Below are 18,177 nucleotides of genomic sequence, written 5' to 3' on the forward strand. Positions count from 1 at the left end.
GTCATTAGATGAAAAAGGCTGAAAATTGCTGCAATAAAGAAATCCCTTTGCCGTGTATTGGGTACTTAGAGAAAAGGACTGAAATAGAGATGGAGGCTGGCCTTTCTACCTCCCTCCTCCCCAGCCCAAGCTCACTGCTGCTGAACACTTATTATGGAAGGAAATGGGAACCAGGATCATCTGGACCTTCTCCTGTCCTTGGGCAAACCAGTAGTCAAGAACATCAAGAGTGGGACTCAGGAGGGTCTAGTAAGTCCACCCCATCAGCTGAATTGGGATGGGAGCAGGAAATCAGAGAGCTTTCCTGAGCTCAACCAGCAACTCCCACTTTGTTTCACTTCACTCTCCTGTTTCCCACCCAACACACATACACACACACACACACACCATTCAGGGTTTGACAAAAGGGAACCCCAGAATGGGGAAATGATTTCTAATATGTCACCCAGACAAACAAAGGACTTGACTCATTCCTTCAGCAGTTATTGAGTGCCTGCTGTCCCAGGGTTTTGGGATATAGCAGCAGTTAAACCAGACAAGGCCTTACCCTGGCTCTGAGCAGTCTGCTAAGGAAATAAAAAAGCAAAAGGGCCAAACTTTATGGTCACCAGACTTTTACCAGGTTCTACTCTCCTTCACGGTAAAAACTACCTGACCACTAAGTCAAGAAGAGAGTCACCATGGCTATGAAAATAGGCCTCTCCGGGCAAGCAGAGCAAACCTCTGAACTGGAGCACACAGGGAGCAGGTAACTACCACTCCTAGTTCATCAAAGTGCTTTTCCTTTTGCATTCAGCGAACAGGATTAATTCAACAACAATAATCCCTTGTTCGGAGCTCATTCTGTGCCAGACACTGTGCTAAGCTCTGGATCAAGCGTGACTACACTGCTCTGGCTGAGCCTTCAGAACAGCTTCTGATTCAGCGGGAGAAAAAGACAGGGGAACGTGTATTTACCAAACACCTAAGTTGCCAGAGGGACCAGTGGGGTTCTGGCTGGGCAAGGCAGACAGACCAGACAGCTCCCTGAGATGACTGTCAGTGGGAGGAGGCCAAATCGAGCTTCGCTCTGGTTCCAGGGCTCTCCTCTTTCCGCCTCCAACAAGGAAACCTAGCTCTCCGGGGAAAATAAGAGAATAAAAGAAGCCCAGAAACAATGAGGCAGAGACAGAGTTGCACTTAAGTGAGCTCTGTTAATATTTCCCTCCCTCTCCCTCTCCCTCCCTGCCTCTCACAAACTTGGCACAAATAAATCTACCAATCAAGCCAGCACTGGGACAGGGCAAAGCCAGGGCCTGCCTTTGAGTCATTGATTTCTTTCTTCCCTCCAATGTTTCCAGGCCTGAACCCCTGTGCCAGGGCCCAGCACCTTTCTGCCTAGATCTTCCTGGTCAGTCTGAGCAGGCCCCTCTTTCTTCCAGAGGCGTGTTCCTCTACTTACACTAAGGTCATCTGTCTTTTTTTCTCTGCCCCCTTAGTTTATGACATCTTCCTCCATCAAAACCCCTCCCTAGTGTCTACAAGACGGGCTCCCTTTGTTCATGAAATCAGAACACTCTCCAGTCTCTTGTGGGTGATATGAAAAAGTACCCCAAGTTTGCATGTGGACCCACATGGAGCACCACACCACATCACCACATGCAATAGCAGAGTCAGAGAGACCTAGAAATCCCCTAGGCAACCCATGTCAATACATAAATGAGGAAACTGCAGCCCAGGCAAAGCAACTTGACCAAAATTTTATGGCTGGATAGCAGCAGAGCTGGAAAAAAATTCCTAGTTCAGTTCATTTTTTAGACATTTTGCTTTTCTAAAGGTGACATTTCAGGCACCAGACAAACAGATGCATATGGGGAAGTAAGCCTACTTACTTCTTTGGTGCCAAGACTCCTCTGTGATGGGGTTGCTGGGGTCTCAATTATCTGATAGAGGTAAGGAACAGCTGAGGTCAGGGGCACAGACATGGAGCAGGCTCACATAGGGTCATTCTATTCCCGATTGGCAAGCAGGACAATTAGAGACAATGAGAGCCCAACACAAAGTTCAGGCGAAACTAAATCCTCTATCGAGGACTCCTGCTCTATCAGACAGGGTCCAGTAAGAAAACCAGGACCACGGGGAGGAGGGAGTTGCTATAGCGACCGGACGGTACACAGCTGCGGAAGCTGGCTGAATAGTTTACGTCAGGCCGCTGTCTTTGCTTCTGGTGCTGGCCCCTGGAAGTGGCAGGGCAGACAGATGAGAAGGAAAGGTGCACATGAAGTGGAGAAGAGATAGGACAAGCAGGGATTGTGAAGACGGACAAACCTGTGCTGGTCTCTCACGGCCTCCAAGTTCAACATGTGGATGGCCTGCTGTAGAAGCTGGGGCCTCACATCACAAAGGCGAGCACACTCTTGGCTCAGAAACAGGAGGCTCTGCTGCCCCGCACCACCAAGAGGAGCCAGCAGAGAAGCAGCCGTATGCAACAGCGGCTGGTGCCTTGCACGGACCTTCCAGAGCATAAAAGAATGCAGCTTCAGCTCCTCTTCCGCCTACCAAATCTCACATAAATGTCTCTTCTGGCCGATGCTAACGTGGAACTACGCAAGGAAGGGAGTTTGCGGGAAAAGAGTTCCAGCTTAACTACAATACATTGACTCAGAACAAACCATTTACACAAATATAAAGGCTGGCTCTAAAAAAAAGGAATGGTTGCCACAAAAATTTGGATAATGTTCATTTAAGGCTTTTGTCTTCAGGGAGGAGAACATTGGGGCTTTTGAGGGTACTGATAATATTCACTTTCTTTACCTAGGTCACAGATACCTGGGATTTGTTGTATTATCAGTTCTGCAAGCTGTAAACATGAGTTTCCCACAACCTGCAATGTGTGTACTAGTCACAATAAAGATGCTTTTGCCCCTGGCTGGTGTGGCTCAGTGGATTGAGCTCCAGCCTGTGTACCAAAGCCAGTTTGATTCCTGGTCAGGGCACACTCCTGCGTTGCGATCCAGGCCCCCAACTGGGGGTGCGCAAGAGGCAACCACACATTGATGTTTCTCTTTCTCCCTCCCTTCTCCTCTCTCTAAAAATAAATAAAAAAAATATTTTTTAAAATACTTTCATCATTAAAGGAAAAAATATGAAAAAAAATTATCAGAAGACTGAAGGGATGGCTACAGTCGAGGAACTATTGCAGGGAATCAAGCGAAGCCTTCTTCATTCTATAGTTTTGGGGTCAGAATTCATCAGGTTAGAAGACAAAATTATCATCCATTACTGGTAGGAGAGTAAATAGGTACGTCCTTCAGAGAAGACAATTTGATCATGTCTGTTTTGGTGCACACACCCTCTGATCCAGGAATCATACTTCTAGAAAGCCATCCTATGGGAATAACCCACATAGGCAGACAAATGTGTACAGAATAATCATAGCAGCATTATTTATAGAACTCAAAGCTTAGAAACAACCTAAATATTCATCAATAGGGAAATGGTTAGATAAACTACAAAGGTGCCCCCACACATGCAGTACACAGATGTTAAGTGGAAAGAGCCAGAGTAGAAGACCACATACTGTATGATTCAATTGACATAAAATGCCCAGAAATGACAAATCTGTGGCGTCAGAAAACAGATGAGTGATTACCTGGGGTTGGGGTGGAATCAGGGAGTGATTACAAACAAAGAATAAGGGTTCTTTGGGGGCCAGAGAAATATTCTAAATCTGAATTGTGACAATAGTTGAACAATTCTGTAAATTTACTAAAAGTCATTAGATGGTATACTTAAAACAGATGACTTTATAGTAGGTAAATCATACCTCAATAAAGCTGTTAAAAAAAGAATCTTAAAAAAGAATCAGGTCATTATAGGAATGTACATGGAAAGATCTTCAAGAAATAATGTTGAGTGACAAGGAAAGTAGAACAACATGTGTAGTAAATGGTTTATCCATTTGTGTAATAAACATAATATATATGGAGTTATAGATGTTCAGGAAAATATCTGAGAAGACGTACAGCAAGCTGTTAAAAGGAGGTATTGGTTTGGGAGGGAGGTTGGCATAATTTTATGGTCTTTTTTTTTTTTTTTTTTTTTTTAAATGATTTAATGTGTTTTATTGATTAAATTATTACATTTGTGCCAATTTCCCTTCCCTCTGCTCCCCTCCACCCGGTGGCCCCCCTCCCTCCAGTTGTCCCCCCCTTTTAGATTATGTCCATTAGTTGTGCATACAGTTCCTCCCAACCTCTCTCCGTCTATTCCATTCCCTCCTACCTTGATCCCCAATTCCTATATCATCTCCCTCCCTTTCCCCATTCCCCCTCCCTGTTGACCTCCCCCCAATATGCTTCCCGTACCCACAGTTCCTCTTTCCCTCTCGTTGCCTATTTAGTTTGCCTTTGTTTCATCTCCCTAGCTTCTGTTTTTGTTTTTTTTTTTAAACCAGTCCCTTTAACATCTCATATAACAGTGGTTTGGATCTAATGAACTCTTTCAGTTTTATTTTGTCCTGGAAACACTTTCTCTGTCCTTCTATTCTGAATGACAATTTCGCTGGATAGAGTATTCGTGGTTGTAGGTTTTGGATTTTCATTACTTTGAATATTTCTTGCCAGTCTCTTCTTGCTTGTAGGGTTTCCCTTGAGAAGTCAGCTGATAGTCTAATTGGGACCCCTTTGTACATAATTCTTTTCTTCTCTCTTGCTGCTTTTAAGATTCTCTCTTTATCTTTAATTTTTGACATTTTGATTATAATGTGTCTTGGAGTGGTTCTCCCTGGGTCCAGTCTCTTGGGAACTCTCCTTGCTTCCTGGACCTGCAGGTCTATTCCCTTTCCCAAGTCTGGGAAGTTCTCCTTTATTATATTTTCACTCAATTTTTCAAGTTCTAGTTCATCTTCCTCATTCTCTGGCAAACCAATGATTCTTATGTTGGGCCTTTTATAGCTGTCCCAGAGGTTTCTGATCCTCTCATTGTTGCTTGCCATTTCCTCTCTCTGCATTGGTTGACTGCTTGTTCCTTCTCCATATTCCAGTTTGTTGAAATGAACTCTGGATTTTATTTCCTTTCCTTCTATCTCGTATGCGGTTTTGTTCCTTTCGTTATGAAAGTTTTTCGCTTCTTTCATATCTTTTTCCTGCTCTTTTGTGAATTCTGTAAGCCACCTGATAACAATGGCCCAGAACTGAGCCTCTGACAGGTTTCTTATCTGTTCATCTGTCAGGTTCTCTATCTGCTGCCTGGTGAGTTGTGTTACCGGTATTTCTAAAGTTGCCTGCCTCATTTTGACAGATGCTTTTTGTTTTCTTGGGCTGGCTGTGGGGGCAGTGCTTGCGTACGCGTCACAAATTAGCGACCGGCGCCTGCTTGTCCGCGACCTATTTTGCAGCCCTGTGGTGCTTTCTGTGGGGGCGGGGGTCCAAGATGGATTCACACAGTTATTCAGCTAGGAGACCGGGATCCGTCCTCCCGCCCCCCTGGGCCTCACTGTTCAAGGCGATGCGGCGGCCGCTCTCCCCAGCTCCGGAGTCGCGCACCGCCAGGGACTTGGCCACCGGGACTCCTCGCCGGGGTCGCGCACCGCCAGGGACTTGGCCACCGGGACTCCTCGCCGGGGTCGCGCACCGCCAGGGACTTGGCCACCGGGACTCCTCGCCGGGGTCGCGCACCGCCAGGGGCTTGGCCACCGGGACTCCTCGCCGCCCGCCGCTCCGGGTGCGACCGCAAACAGCACTGCCCACTTTAACTCTTACCTGCCCAAATGGCACCGTTGGTTTATAACTTCATATGTTGGACTTCCGTGTAGTTTTATTTTCTGGAATTTCTAGTTATCCTTTGTTTTGAAGTAGTTGTATTCCTGTATAGTTGTAGAGGGAGACCTAGCGTGTCCGTCTAAGCCTCCATCTTGGCCGGAAGTCCCTAATTTTATGGTCTTATTAACACAAATACAATGTGTATATGAGCTGTCTATTCATTTTCTCCACTGCACAGTCTGGCATTGGGGTTGGCAACTCTGATGGCGAGCTGGGCTGCTCTGTCCGCAATGGCTTGGCAGTTCTTGGAGGAGATGTTGTCTGCAGTCTCAGCACAGTAAGACTTACTGCACATGAGCAGCACTTCAAACTTTTTGACGTTGTGGACCAGGAACTTCAGGAAGCCACTAGGCAGCATGGACTTTGTTTTCTTGTTGCTCCTGTAACCAGCATTGAGGAGAGAGATCTGGCTCTTGAATCTTCTACACACTCTATTGTCAATGCCTCTGGGTTTCTACTTGTTAACATTTAATTTTGACACATCTGCCCAACTGGTACCGGATGAACTTCTTAGTCCTCTTTTTGATGATCTTGGGCTTCACAAGGGGTCTGAGGGTAGCCATCATGCCAAGTAAGAGATGGCTGTCACCTCCATAGGCAGCGCCAAGGGGGAAAGAAAAAAAAGGAGTTATTGTTAAAGAGAAGAATTGAAGGATAGAGTAACAGTCATGATTAATTTGTACAGTTTTGCATTGTTTCTATTAGGTTGGGGCAGCATTTTTCCAAAAATGAGGAAACTAAGGCCTGATGGTTTGTGGATAGGGCCTTCGAGGCCAGTACAGACATAGATGTCCTGAGAGAAGGGAGGTTGGGCTTTGCCACTATGCCCATTTCTATGCCTTTATATTTTTTTAACCTCATTTCCTGGTAAAATTTCTTTTGCAAAACATCACCTTAGTCTCAAATAAGTTAAGCACTAAAGAGCCAAAAAAGAACTAGGAAGCATCAAAGATGGCAGAGTACTCCATGTTGAATGATGAGCTCCTTGCTTAAAATGCAGCTTTATGGACCTCCCCTAAATGGGTCAGGGTCCTGGAAGGAACCAGATAGCATACTGGAGCTGGGCAAGGAGAGAGTTTCATCAAATTCATGATAATTGAAGAAAGGGACCTTTAACAAACATGTAGGAAAAGTTGGGGAAAGTAATGAGCAACCGTGCAGTACCCCAAGGCCAGTAACCGTTGGGAGCCACACCTAAGGAGTACGATAAGAGAACCACTATGGGAGCCCAGAGAGAGAGCTGTGTGATGAGGGCTGCCTGACAGGAGCCAACCTCAGCAACTGTGAGGGACAGAGCTGGGAACATAAATGCCCTGATTTGAAGATTCTGTCCACCCCCAACCTCCTGCCAGGGTTCTCACTGGCTGAAGTCAGAAACCAGAGGACAGGAGAATCCACAGAGGCCGTCCACGTCGGTCAGCATCCTACAGCATAGGGCACAGCAGAGAAAGTCAGAGTGTGGATCTGGAAGAATTAATGCAAGGTCTCCAACTCACGCTTCCAGTTTACATTAAGGTGAGGGTCCCACCCCTACTGAGTCTGAATAGCTGAGTGTGGGTCCTGGGAATCTGGAGCCCCAGATGCGTCTGATCAAGACTCAAGTTTAAAAACCACTGACCCAGCCCTGACTGGTGTGGCACAAACTGGAGATGAGAAATGCCCGCTTAGAATTAGCATTGTTCGTAAGGGTGATTCTTTCCCTTACCGGTATCTATTCTATTTCCTCTCTCTCTTCATATACGGGCATGCCTTTCATCTCTAAGAATCCCCCAACTCCTGACCCAAGGTGTCCAAGTGCCCAAGGTGGAACGCAAGTTGGGGTGGCAAGGGGAAGTGGGAAGCAGCAGAGATCACTATCCGAACTCAAGGCCCCTCCCCCAGCATCTTCACAGGCAGGCACAAGGCACCTTCCCGGAGAAGACAGACACACCACTGATTTCCCAACAGAGGCTTGCAAAGGCTGGTGTCAGACATGTTCCCCTAGACATAAACAACAGCTTCCTATCAAAGCTGGGTCTATATCAAGCTGCCCCAGAGGTTAGGTCAAACTCTTGATTTCCACGAGGCAGTCTTTATTTCACTACAGTAATCATACCAACTGGCATTTCCAGAGGACTTCCTCAGATGTTCGGCATTGTGCTAAGGGGTTTAATACACTAGACTGTACAGCTGGCTATGGCACTTCGGACACCTCTGACACTTGGACACTTCTGCTGCCCACTGCCTAATGTCACCTTGCCCAAGGGTCCAACTCAATGGCCAAAAATGCATGAGCATGACCCCCAGGGAGCTTCTGAAAGGCTCAAGGGACCAGAATCAGGGTTGCACAGAAACCTGTTTAAGAAACAATTCTGGTCATTCAGCTTAGGACATATACTTATAAGTGTGTTAGTCACATTGTACTCTATGCAAATGGTACTCCCTTAAACTGTACAGTATCAAGCCTGCCCATCTGTGAGTGGTGGCCCTGAACTGCTTTACCTAAATCTAGACGATCTGGGTAGAAGAGAGCTCAAAAGATCTACTTTTAGACTGATCTCCCCTTTTGACAGGCAAGTGACTTGAGGCCCAGAGAAGTGCTGGACTCTGGTCTCCAGTTTCTGCACTCATTGTCCTCATCCCTATACCAGGCAGCCTCCTCTCAAGTTGCTGAACTGACCCATAGGATGGACGGCAGGACTCGTAAGATTGTGCCCATGACCTTTTTCTCCCAGTCCCTGTAGATAAAAATTCAGGGGGAAAGAAAACCCAAAAATAGAAACCCAGAGGGCAGCCCTAAAGTTACTCCTTCACTTATTCACGTATTCCCATCCATCACACGAAGCAGGTAAACATTTGGAGCTGGTTTAGTGGGGAACATGGACATGGCAGGAGCGTCGGGCAAGAGATTTTAATGCCAAGAAGCCATACAACCATACAGAGGTTGTGTTTGATTGTTTTACATTTTTAACAGCTTTGTTGAGGTGTAACTGACCTAACAAAAATAACCGTAGGTGTTCAATGGATACAGTGTGATGAGTTTGGACATATGAATGCGTCCATGATACCATCACAATAATCGAGATAATAAACATACCCATCACCTCCAATAGTTTCCTGTGTCCCCTTGTGTTTTTGTTTTTTTTTGGATTTTGCTTTTTGTTATAAGAACACTTAAGATGAGATCTACCCTCTTCACAAATACTCTAAGTGCATAATACCATGTTCTTAATTATAGGCACTATGTTGTTGAGCAGATCTCTAGGACTTATTCATCTTTGAGATATATTTTTTTATCCAGCAAATTAGAAAAGGTTAAAAAAAACTTTATTGTACCAATGTTAGTGAGGAAATGAGGAAAGTGAAATTCTAAACAGGGTTTTCATAGGTCACAAAAAGGTTTTTTTACCTAAAAACATTTAAAAATGTGTTAAAAGAAAAACTCTGCAAAATGTTGGTTAAGCAAGGTGTAATTTAAATAGCAGCCATTAACAGATAAGTATTGGAAGAAAGACACCAAACAGTAAGTGAAGTGGGTTAGCGGAGTGGTTGAGGGTGTAGGCCCTGGGGCTAGATCTCTGCATGCACATCCCAACTCTGGTTAACTCTTATGCCTCAGTTTCCTCCTTTGTAAAATGGGCTGATTATAGAACCAGCTGCATAGGGTAGTTTTAAGAATTAGGTTTGTTAGTTAATACATATAAAGTACTAAATCCAGTAAAGAGCATGGTAAGATCTCAATAAATGCTAGCTATTGCTCTGACGGTGTGGCTCAGTTGGTTGGGCATCATCCTGCATAACAAAAGCTCACCAGTTCGATTCCCTTTAGGACACATGCCTGGGTTGCAGGTTTGACCCCCAGTTGGGCCACTTACAAGATACAACCAGTCAATGTTTCTCTCTCATATTGATGTTTCTCTCCCTCATTTTCCCTCTCTCTAAAAATAAATAAATAAAATCTTTTTTTAAAAAAATAATCTGTGGCCCACAAAGAGAGAGAGCCCAAAAAAGAAACCACCTTCCTGCTCTTGATCCAAGTCCCTCTTGGAATTTCATGACTGTTGGAGTCCACCCCTGGATCCTTCCACTAAATTCCCTTTAGACTTTGACCTCTTTAAAGCAGATTTCTGTTATTTACAACCAAAGAAATCTAGACTAAGACAGACAACATGATGTATTAGAAGAAACTAAAGGAATCCAGTGTGGTCAAAATAAGGTCATTCCAGATATTGCGATGAGATAGGACTGGGCCCACAGACAAGGCCAAACTTCAGAAGACCTTGAGTCTTGTGCTAAAATGTTGGAAATTTATACCACAGGTATTAGATATTAGGAGCTTTAAGAAGATGAAAAATGCCATCAGATTGCTCCCTAAATGGTGGAGGCTCACAGCAGGAGTCTAATTAGGAGGTTATAGCAGAAATGGTGAGGGTCTGGGCAAAGTAATGGCAATGAAGGTGGAGAGGAGGGGGTGAGTTTAAGAGACCTTTAAGGGCAAACCAACAGTACTTGGCTACCGGCTGGTAGGCAGTGAAAACAAGAGAAAGAATCAAAAAGAATTTTCAACCCATAGCTTGAACAAATGGTTAAAAGGAAGCAGGTTTGGGGGAGAAAACACTAGCTTTAATTTTAGATCTATGGTGAGGGTATGAGTACGTGTGTCAATGTGCATTGGAAAATCTAGCTCTGGAAGTCCAGGGAAAATGGATAGGCTAGACACACACTTTTAGAGATCATTCTCACAGAGATGGCAGATCATTAAAGTCCCAGGAGTAGATAACATTACCCAGGGCAAGTGTATAATAGGGAAAGGGCAGAAAAGGGGAGAGAACAGGGTCCAGAAGAATGTCAGCATTGAAGGGGCTGAAAGAGGAAGAGGGGCCTTCCAAAGAGACTGCAAAGAAGGCAAAGACGCAGGTGGAGAACAGGAGCCCAGAGAAAATAGATCTTTCAGAAGGAGAGAGGACTCATGGACAGGGTCAACAGTGTGGTGATTGTGGGGGCAGATGGGTATAAGGGAACTAAATGGTAATGGGGAAAAATACAATAAAAATATTAAAAGTAAAGCAGGAGGAGGAGGTGGGTCAAGTAGGGAACTAACGTTCTCCTTCACTCCTGGTGGGAGGGCTATCTGACCACTGCTTTTCTTGTTGAACCCCTTCTTTGGTTACAACCAGTATATGTACACTCAGTGAGGACGCTGGGGTTCAACACCTCAGGAAACCTCTCAGGGACCTTCTTCTTCCCACCTGCCACCCTGAAGCTCCTGGGCTGTCTTGCCAAGCTGGCCCTCATCCCCTGTAGATTCCAGCCCAGCCACCTGAAATGGAACAGGTGTCTGTCACTTGCATTGCCTAAATCTCCCAGCTTTTTTCCTTTTCACTCCCAGCCCCATCTCCCTAACACTCAGGCTGGTCTTAACCACAGTGCCTACTCCCATTGCCTCCAGCTCTGAGTCAGACCTTTACTCTTTCCCCGTAGGGATGAATTGGTTCCCTGGAGGACCTTGATCTCTCATTCTCTTGCCTTGACTTGAACCCCCAAGTGGGCCAATGTCAGGTTCCAGCTGAGACTCTGCTAAATGGCACTTATCTCCCTTCCTTTGAGCAATAAGCTTCAGACCTTAACTGCAAAGGGGAGCAAAGATATAGGACCATTACTGAAGGGGATGTGGGATCCAGGGAAGGTTATTATAAGATGAGAGCTTGTGTGCTGATGGAAATGATCAAGAAGAGGAGAAAAAAATGGGTGTTGCAGAAACACTGAGGAAGACCATTGATCCCATTTCCAAGCTGTCTTTTCACCTCAGAGCACCTCTGAGGCCTTTGAATGTGGTGTACCCCAAGTCTCCTGTTAGCTCCTTGATGCTGTGACGTCATTCAGGAAACATTGCCATTAAACCTAGGACATTTGGGGTTACTTGCCAGTTCCTCAATTGACTCACCTTTCCAAGACTCTCTGCTCTGATAATAGTGTCTGAAATTTATCAAGGCCCTAGTCAATTCCAAGAGCCTGGCACACATTACCTTGAACTTTGAAGAACTTATGATGTTATCATCCTTTCAAAGAGAACAGGTTTCCGAGAAGTTACTTGCTCAAGGTCATACAAGTCAGGATAGACTGCTCAAGGTCATACAAGTCAGGATAGATCAAGACCTAGCCTGACTCAAAGTCCCCATGGCTCTTACACCACCTCAGCGCTTCTCCACATATCATGAGCAGTTGAGAGCTCAGACTCTGAAAGTACCTAGTCCTTGATTTAAGCTCCAGCTTTGCCACTTGCTTGTTGCTATGCTACCTTGGGCAAGGTGCTAATCTCCTTGGCCTTATATTCCTCTTCTATAGAATGGGGAGAAGAATAAGTCCCATCATAACGTCTTGGTGAGCATTAAATGAAATAATTCATGTAAAAAAGTGCTTTTCACAGTGCCTGGCACATAGTAGGTCTCCAATTATCAGCAGGCACATCTGTGAGTGAGAGGTTAAGCTGATGTGTTGGACTGTGGCCTGCAAGTTTGCGCATGACCTTCAAGACTCAAAAGGAGATTGACTGAAAGAAAAGTATTACCCTCACTCCAGTGTATTTGGCCCTTTTCCAAGGGTCCTGCTTATCCTCAAAGAACTAAACTGCTGACAGATGAAGTAGAAAGGGATTGGAGGGTGGGAAGGGAGGAAGGAGAGGAAAGAGGGGAAGGAGGGAGACCTCTCAGAAACTCCTCATGTTAGACCTGGTCGGTAACTGTCTGAAAAGCACATACTAAGAAGTGGCCTCCTTTAGAGCACCTAATTACTAATAATCATGATCTGAGCAAAGATAGAATTTTATATTAAGTTCACACAGACCTATAGCCCTATTTGTACATCTTAGTTGATTCTTAAATTTAGAGCATCTCCTCTTAGAACTGGAGCTTGCCTAATGAAACCTCATTTCGTGGAAGAGGAAACTGAGATTCAGAAAACTGAAGTGAACATTTAAGGTTACATAGATTTCTTTTCTTTCTCTTTTATTTAATTAGAAGCATTTTTCTAAATCTTCAGATTCAGCTTGTGGTGTACTGGGACCCCCAGATAGATCTCTTTGTACCAGTCACCCTGATGCTACAGGAAATTTCATGAATTCCTCACATATCCACAATTCACAAGTTTCCTTGGTCCCCTGAGTTTCATTTCTATAATACCTGCTCTTGTTCTAAGGGTCTAGCACGGGTTGGAGACATAGTAGGCATTTGATACATAATCACTTAACTGGTTATGTGAGTCTTATTAACATATGTTTTCTAAAATGCCTTGGGGAATATGAACAGGGGACAGTACCTGCTGAGCATCATCAGGAACCCAGCCAAGAGGAGTATACAAGGATGCTGGCAAAGAGGGGAGCCCTGCACTGCAGCGCCCTTAGGGCTTACTTGCTCAGTCTCCCTCCCTCCCCAACCCCAACAAAGTTGGAGCCAAGCCAGCTCTTTCAGGAAGACAGCTTTGTTGTTTACAATTTAGGAACCAAGGAAGGTACGGATGTGGTCTCATAGGTTTCTGTTGGGCAATAAGATTTCTTCTCATTTCAGAAGTGACTGAATTTCTTCAGAGGTACCTTCCCACTCACCTTCTAGAAGTTACTTCTCCCACACCATTGATATGAACCTGGATAAAATAAGGAGTTTCTAACTGTATGAAGATTACCAGATGGGAACAGGAGTGGGGGACAGTGAAGAGAATAAAGGGAGTCAAATAGATGGTGATGGAGGGAGACTAGACTTTGGTGATGAGCACACAATCCGATAGACAGATGATGTATTAAAGAATTGTACACTTGAAACTTGTATAATGTTTTTGCCCCAATAAATTTAAGGGGGTGTTCATTCTGAGATAACATGGGGCCACCCACTTCCAACACACACATATGCATGCATCCATGTATATACAACATACACAGACACACTGTCAGTTAACTAGAAATCTGGTCAACGTGTCCTCCAGGTTGACATTTAAAATTCACTGGGAGAAAGTTTTAACAGTGCTTATCTTTAAGGAAAGGAAACAAGGAACAGGAAGGGAAATTGTTCTTATTTTATTTGAATTGTGACTGACATACTGATGGTGGACTGAGGAGGCACAGGGAGCAACAACACGCATACACACCAGACATAAAAATGTTAGATAACATATATTTTTAATTTTTAAATAAATATCTGAGGTAAAAAGCAAAGAGAAAGATAAAAATGAGAGATCAAGATTTCTAAGGGCCAGAATTAAAAAGTAAACTTATCATGTTTACCGGAGTAGGTGTTGAGGCCACAAGAACTCAAGAGGATACTAGAACTGGCCTAGGATGGGGATGGCAACACCAGTGGGTCTACAGACCCCATGCACAACAGAGAACTGGAACGGGATTCTTTGCAAAAAGCCAGGCACTAGGAAATAGCTGGCCCACCATTGACTGGGGATAGAAAAACACCTTCAGCTTTGAGACATGACCCTAAAAGTGAGCTGCCTGCCCTAGACTATAAGGGAAAAAGGAGAAAGAGGGCTGTCTGCGCAGCAGTTCAAAATCCCAAGCCTGAGTAGCAAGTGGTGAGGACCCAAATCCACCTTTTGGAATGGGGTGGAAATCCAGGACCGGAAATAACAATGACAATAACAAAAAATGTTCTGCACCATGTGACTCAGTAGGGCCCAACAAGGACAGCCAAGACACTGCCCCTTCCTAATCCAGGACACATGCAGAACTCCCATGAAAAAAATACTTTTCAATAGATGAGCTCACAATCAAATATTGCAGAGAACTAACAACGCCTACAATCAATAGCCAGCTGACATAACAAATGGGAAAACTCACATGTTAGGAACTAAAGATAATAGAGCAATCTGTGACTTTAAAGAAAGTTTGTTTGTTTTTCAATCCAGGATAATTTTGTATCAAAAATGGAGGATTGGAAGAATGTTTTCACCTTGGACCCCTCTCAAAATCCACTGAAAATGGTACAACATATGTTTAAGGCATAACTTCACACGATACAAAAAGAAAGAAATGGGAGAACAAAATAAAAGAGATATTTTTAATGAAAGTCAGAAAGTAGATATAAAGTGGTAATTGAGTTATCAGACCAGAAGAAAAAACAGAGACAACGAAGAGAGCTAAAGAAATCTCCAGAAAATATCATAATATCTTCAGAAAGATAAGAGGAAATGTTGCCTCCATGAGACAAGAAAGAGGGGCTATAAAAAGGGATATTAAGGAATGAAAAAAAGCCCATTGGAAATTTAAAATATGACAACAGAAATTTTAAATTCCAATTAAAGGTCTAGGAGATAAAATTAAGGATAACTTCATGGAAATGGGAAGATAAAAATATTGAAAAATAAATAGAAAGTGATAAGAATATTAGAGACTCGATTTGGACATTCAATGCCCAAATAAGAGGAATCCTAGAAAAAGAGAATAGAGAAAACAAAGGGAAGAAATGTAGCAAATAAATAATACAAGAAAATTTCACAGTACCAGAGTTTCCAGATTAAAAGGCTTCACCAAGTGCCCAGGAAAATGAATGAAAGAAGAAGAAGAAGAAAAGGCAGGTTATTATGCATTCTAAAACTTAAAAGATAAAGAGAATATCCTAAAAGCTTCTAAGAGAAAATTCAGTTACATACAATAGATCAAGAATTAGTATAACATCAAAAGTCCAGCAGCCCTAGAAGCAAGAAGAAATTAAGAAGAGCCTACAAAATTCTGAAGGAAAGTAAACTCCAACCTACAATTCAGTACTCAGTCAAAATACCAATCAAGTATGAGAGTACTGTAAAGGCTTTTTCAGAAATTCAAGTTTTCCAAAATGTTATCTCCTATATATAGCTCCTCAGCAAAATCCAGTAATCCAGCAAAATAAGGGGATAAATTAAAAGAATGATAGCTAACATTTATATAGTACCTATTGTATGCTAGGCATTCTTTTAAATGTCTTGTGGGGGGGTGCTCATTTAATTTAATCCTCATAGGAATTAGTAAAGCATTATTATCACCCGCATTTTACAAAGTAGTAAAAAGAGGTTAAGTAATCTGTCCTTTGTCACAAAGCCTGTAAGCAGTAGTAGTCTGGCTCTGGAGCCCAGGCCCTTAAAGAAAGAGGAAGACTTAACACTCATTCATGAAAGGAACTTTCTTAACCTGATAAAGCACTTCTATAAAAAATCTTTAGCTTACATCATATTTAATAGATTGAATCATTTACCCCTAAGAATCAGAACAGTGTAAGAATGTCCACCCTCACAACTTCTATTCAGCCTGGTACTGAAGGTCCTAGCCAGTGAAATACGGCAAGAAAAATAATTAAGAGGCATAAAGAAAAGGAAGGAATCAACTGCCTTTGGTCTCAGATGTCTTGATTGTGTCTATATAAAATCCAAAAGAATCTTTAAAAATGAAACTACTAGAACTAATAATTGAATTTACTAAGGTCCCTTAATACGAGGTCACACTAGACAATTCAATTGTATGTCTATATACTAGTAAGAGAAAAAAACTGGAAAATAAAATTTTTAATTACCATTTATAACAGCATCCAAATAACCATAAAATAAATAATTAGGGATAAATTTACACTTTAGGAACTAAAGATAATAGAGCAACCCGAATGTGACTTTAAAGTGTGGTTTTTTATATCCAGAATAATTTTGTATAAAAAGTGGAGGATTAACAACATAGGTACAAAATCTATGTACTGGAGAGTTCGATCGGTAGCGGGAGCGGAGAGCGGACCCCAGAGAGCCCTGAGCAGCCCCACCGCCGCCGCCGGCCTAGTTACCATCACACCCCGGGAGGAGCCGCAGCTGCAGCAGCCGGCCCCAGTCACCATCACCGCAACCATGAGCAGCGAGGCCGAGACCCAGCAGCCGCCTGCCGCCCCCACCCTCAGCGCTGCCGACACCAAGCCCGGCACCACGGGCAGCGGCGCAGGGAGCGGCGGCCCGGGCGGCCTCACATCGGCGGCGCCCGCCGGCGGGGACAAGAAGGTCATCGCAACGAAGGTTTTGGGAACAGTAAAATGGTTCAATGTAAGAAACGGATATGGTTTCATCAACAGGAATGACACCAAGGAAGATGTATTCGTACACCAGACTGCCATAAAGAAGAATAACCCCGGGAAGTACCTTCGCAGTGTAGGAGATGGAGAGACTGTGGAGTGTGATGTTGTTGAAGGAGAAAAGGGTGCGGAGGCAGCAAATGTTACAGGCCCTGGTGGAGTTCCAGTGCAAGGCAGTAAATATGCAGCAGACCGTAACCATTATAGACGCTATCCACGTCGCAGGGGTCCTCCACGCAATTACCAGCAGAATTACCAGAATAGTGAGAGTGGGGAAAAGAAGGAGGGATCGGAGAGCGCTCCTGAAGGCCAGGCCCAACAGCGCCGGCCCTATCGCAGGCGACGGTTACCACCTTACTACATGCGGAGACCCTACGGGCGTCGACCACAATATTCCAACCCTCCTGTGCAGGGAGAAGTGATGGAGGGTGCTGACAACCAGGGTGCGGGAGAACAAGGTAGACCAGTGAGACAGAATATGTATCGGGGCTACAGACCACGATTTCGCAGGGGCCCTCCTCGCCAAAGACAGCCTAGAGAGGACGGCAATGAAGAAGATAAAGAAAATCAAGGAGATGAGACCCAAGGTCAGCAGCCACCTCAACGTCGGTACGCCGCAACTTCAATTACCGACGCAGACGCCCAGAGAACCCTAAACCACAAGATGGCAAAGAGACAAAAGCAGCCGATCCACCAGCTGAGAATTCGTCAGCTCCCGAGGCTGAGCAGGGCGGGGCTGAGTAAATGCCGGCTTACCATCTCTACCATCATCCGGTTTAGTCATCTAACAAGAAGAAATGAATATGAAATTCCAGCAATAAGAAATGAACAAAAGATTGGAGCTGAAGACCTTAAGTGCTTGCTTTTTGCCCGTTGACCAGATGACTAGAACTATCTGCATTATCTATGCAGCATGGGGTTTTTATTATTTTTATTTAAAGACGTCTCTTTTTGGTAATGACAAACGTGTTTCTTTAAAAAAATAAGCCTGGTTTTTCTCAATACACCTTTAAAGGTTTTTAAATTGTTTCATATCTGGTCAAGTTGAGATTTTTAAGAACCTCATTTTTAATTTGTAATAAAAGTTTACAACTTGATTTTTTCAAAAAAGTCAACAAACTGCAAGCACCTGTTAATAAAGGTCTTAAATAATTGTAAAAAACAAAAACAAAAAAAAAATCTATGTACTGGAAACTATAAAACATTTCCAAGATAAATTAGAAAATATATAAATAATTGAAGAACTATGTTCGTTAATTGGAAGACTAGATATTGTTGAGATGTTAATTTTATCCAAATTGATCCACAAGGTCAACATAATC

At 43.7% G+C, this 18,177-nt stretch overlaps 2 pseudogenes; one reads left to right on the plus strand and one right to left on the minus strand.

Annotated features, from left to right (window-relative positions):
• Window positions 1-5,955: 5,955 nt before the first annotated feature.
• Window positions 5,956-6,364, minus strand: LOC150022641 (large ribosomal subunit protein eL32 pseudogene; annotated as a pseudogene).
• A 10,141-nt stretch (window positions 6,365-16,505) lies between these two features.
• Window positions 16,506-17,671, plus strand: LOC150022642 (Y-box-binding protein 1 pseudogene; annotated as a pseudogene).
• The last annotated feature ends 506 nt before the right edge of the window (window positions 17,672-18,177 follow it).

Source organism: Furipterus horrens, unplaced genomic scaffold (genome assembly GCF_987537825.1).
Source record: "Furipterus horrens unplaced genomic scaffold, mFurHor1.1.pri manual_scaffold_1, whole genome shotgun sequence".
Taxonomy (NCBI): domain Eukaryota; kingdom Metazoa; phylum Chordata; class Mammalia; order Chiroptera; family Furipteridae; genus Furipterus; species Furipterus horrens.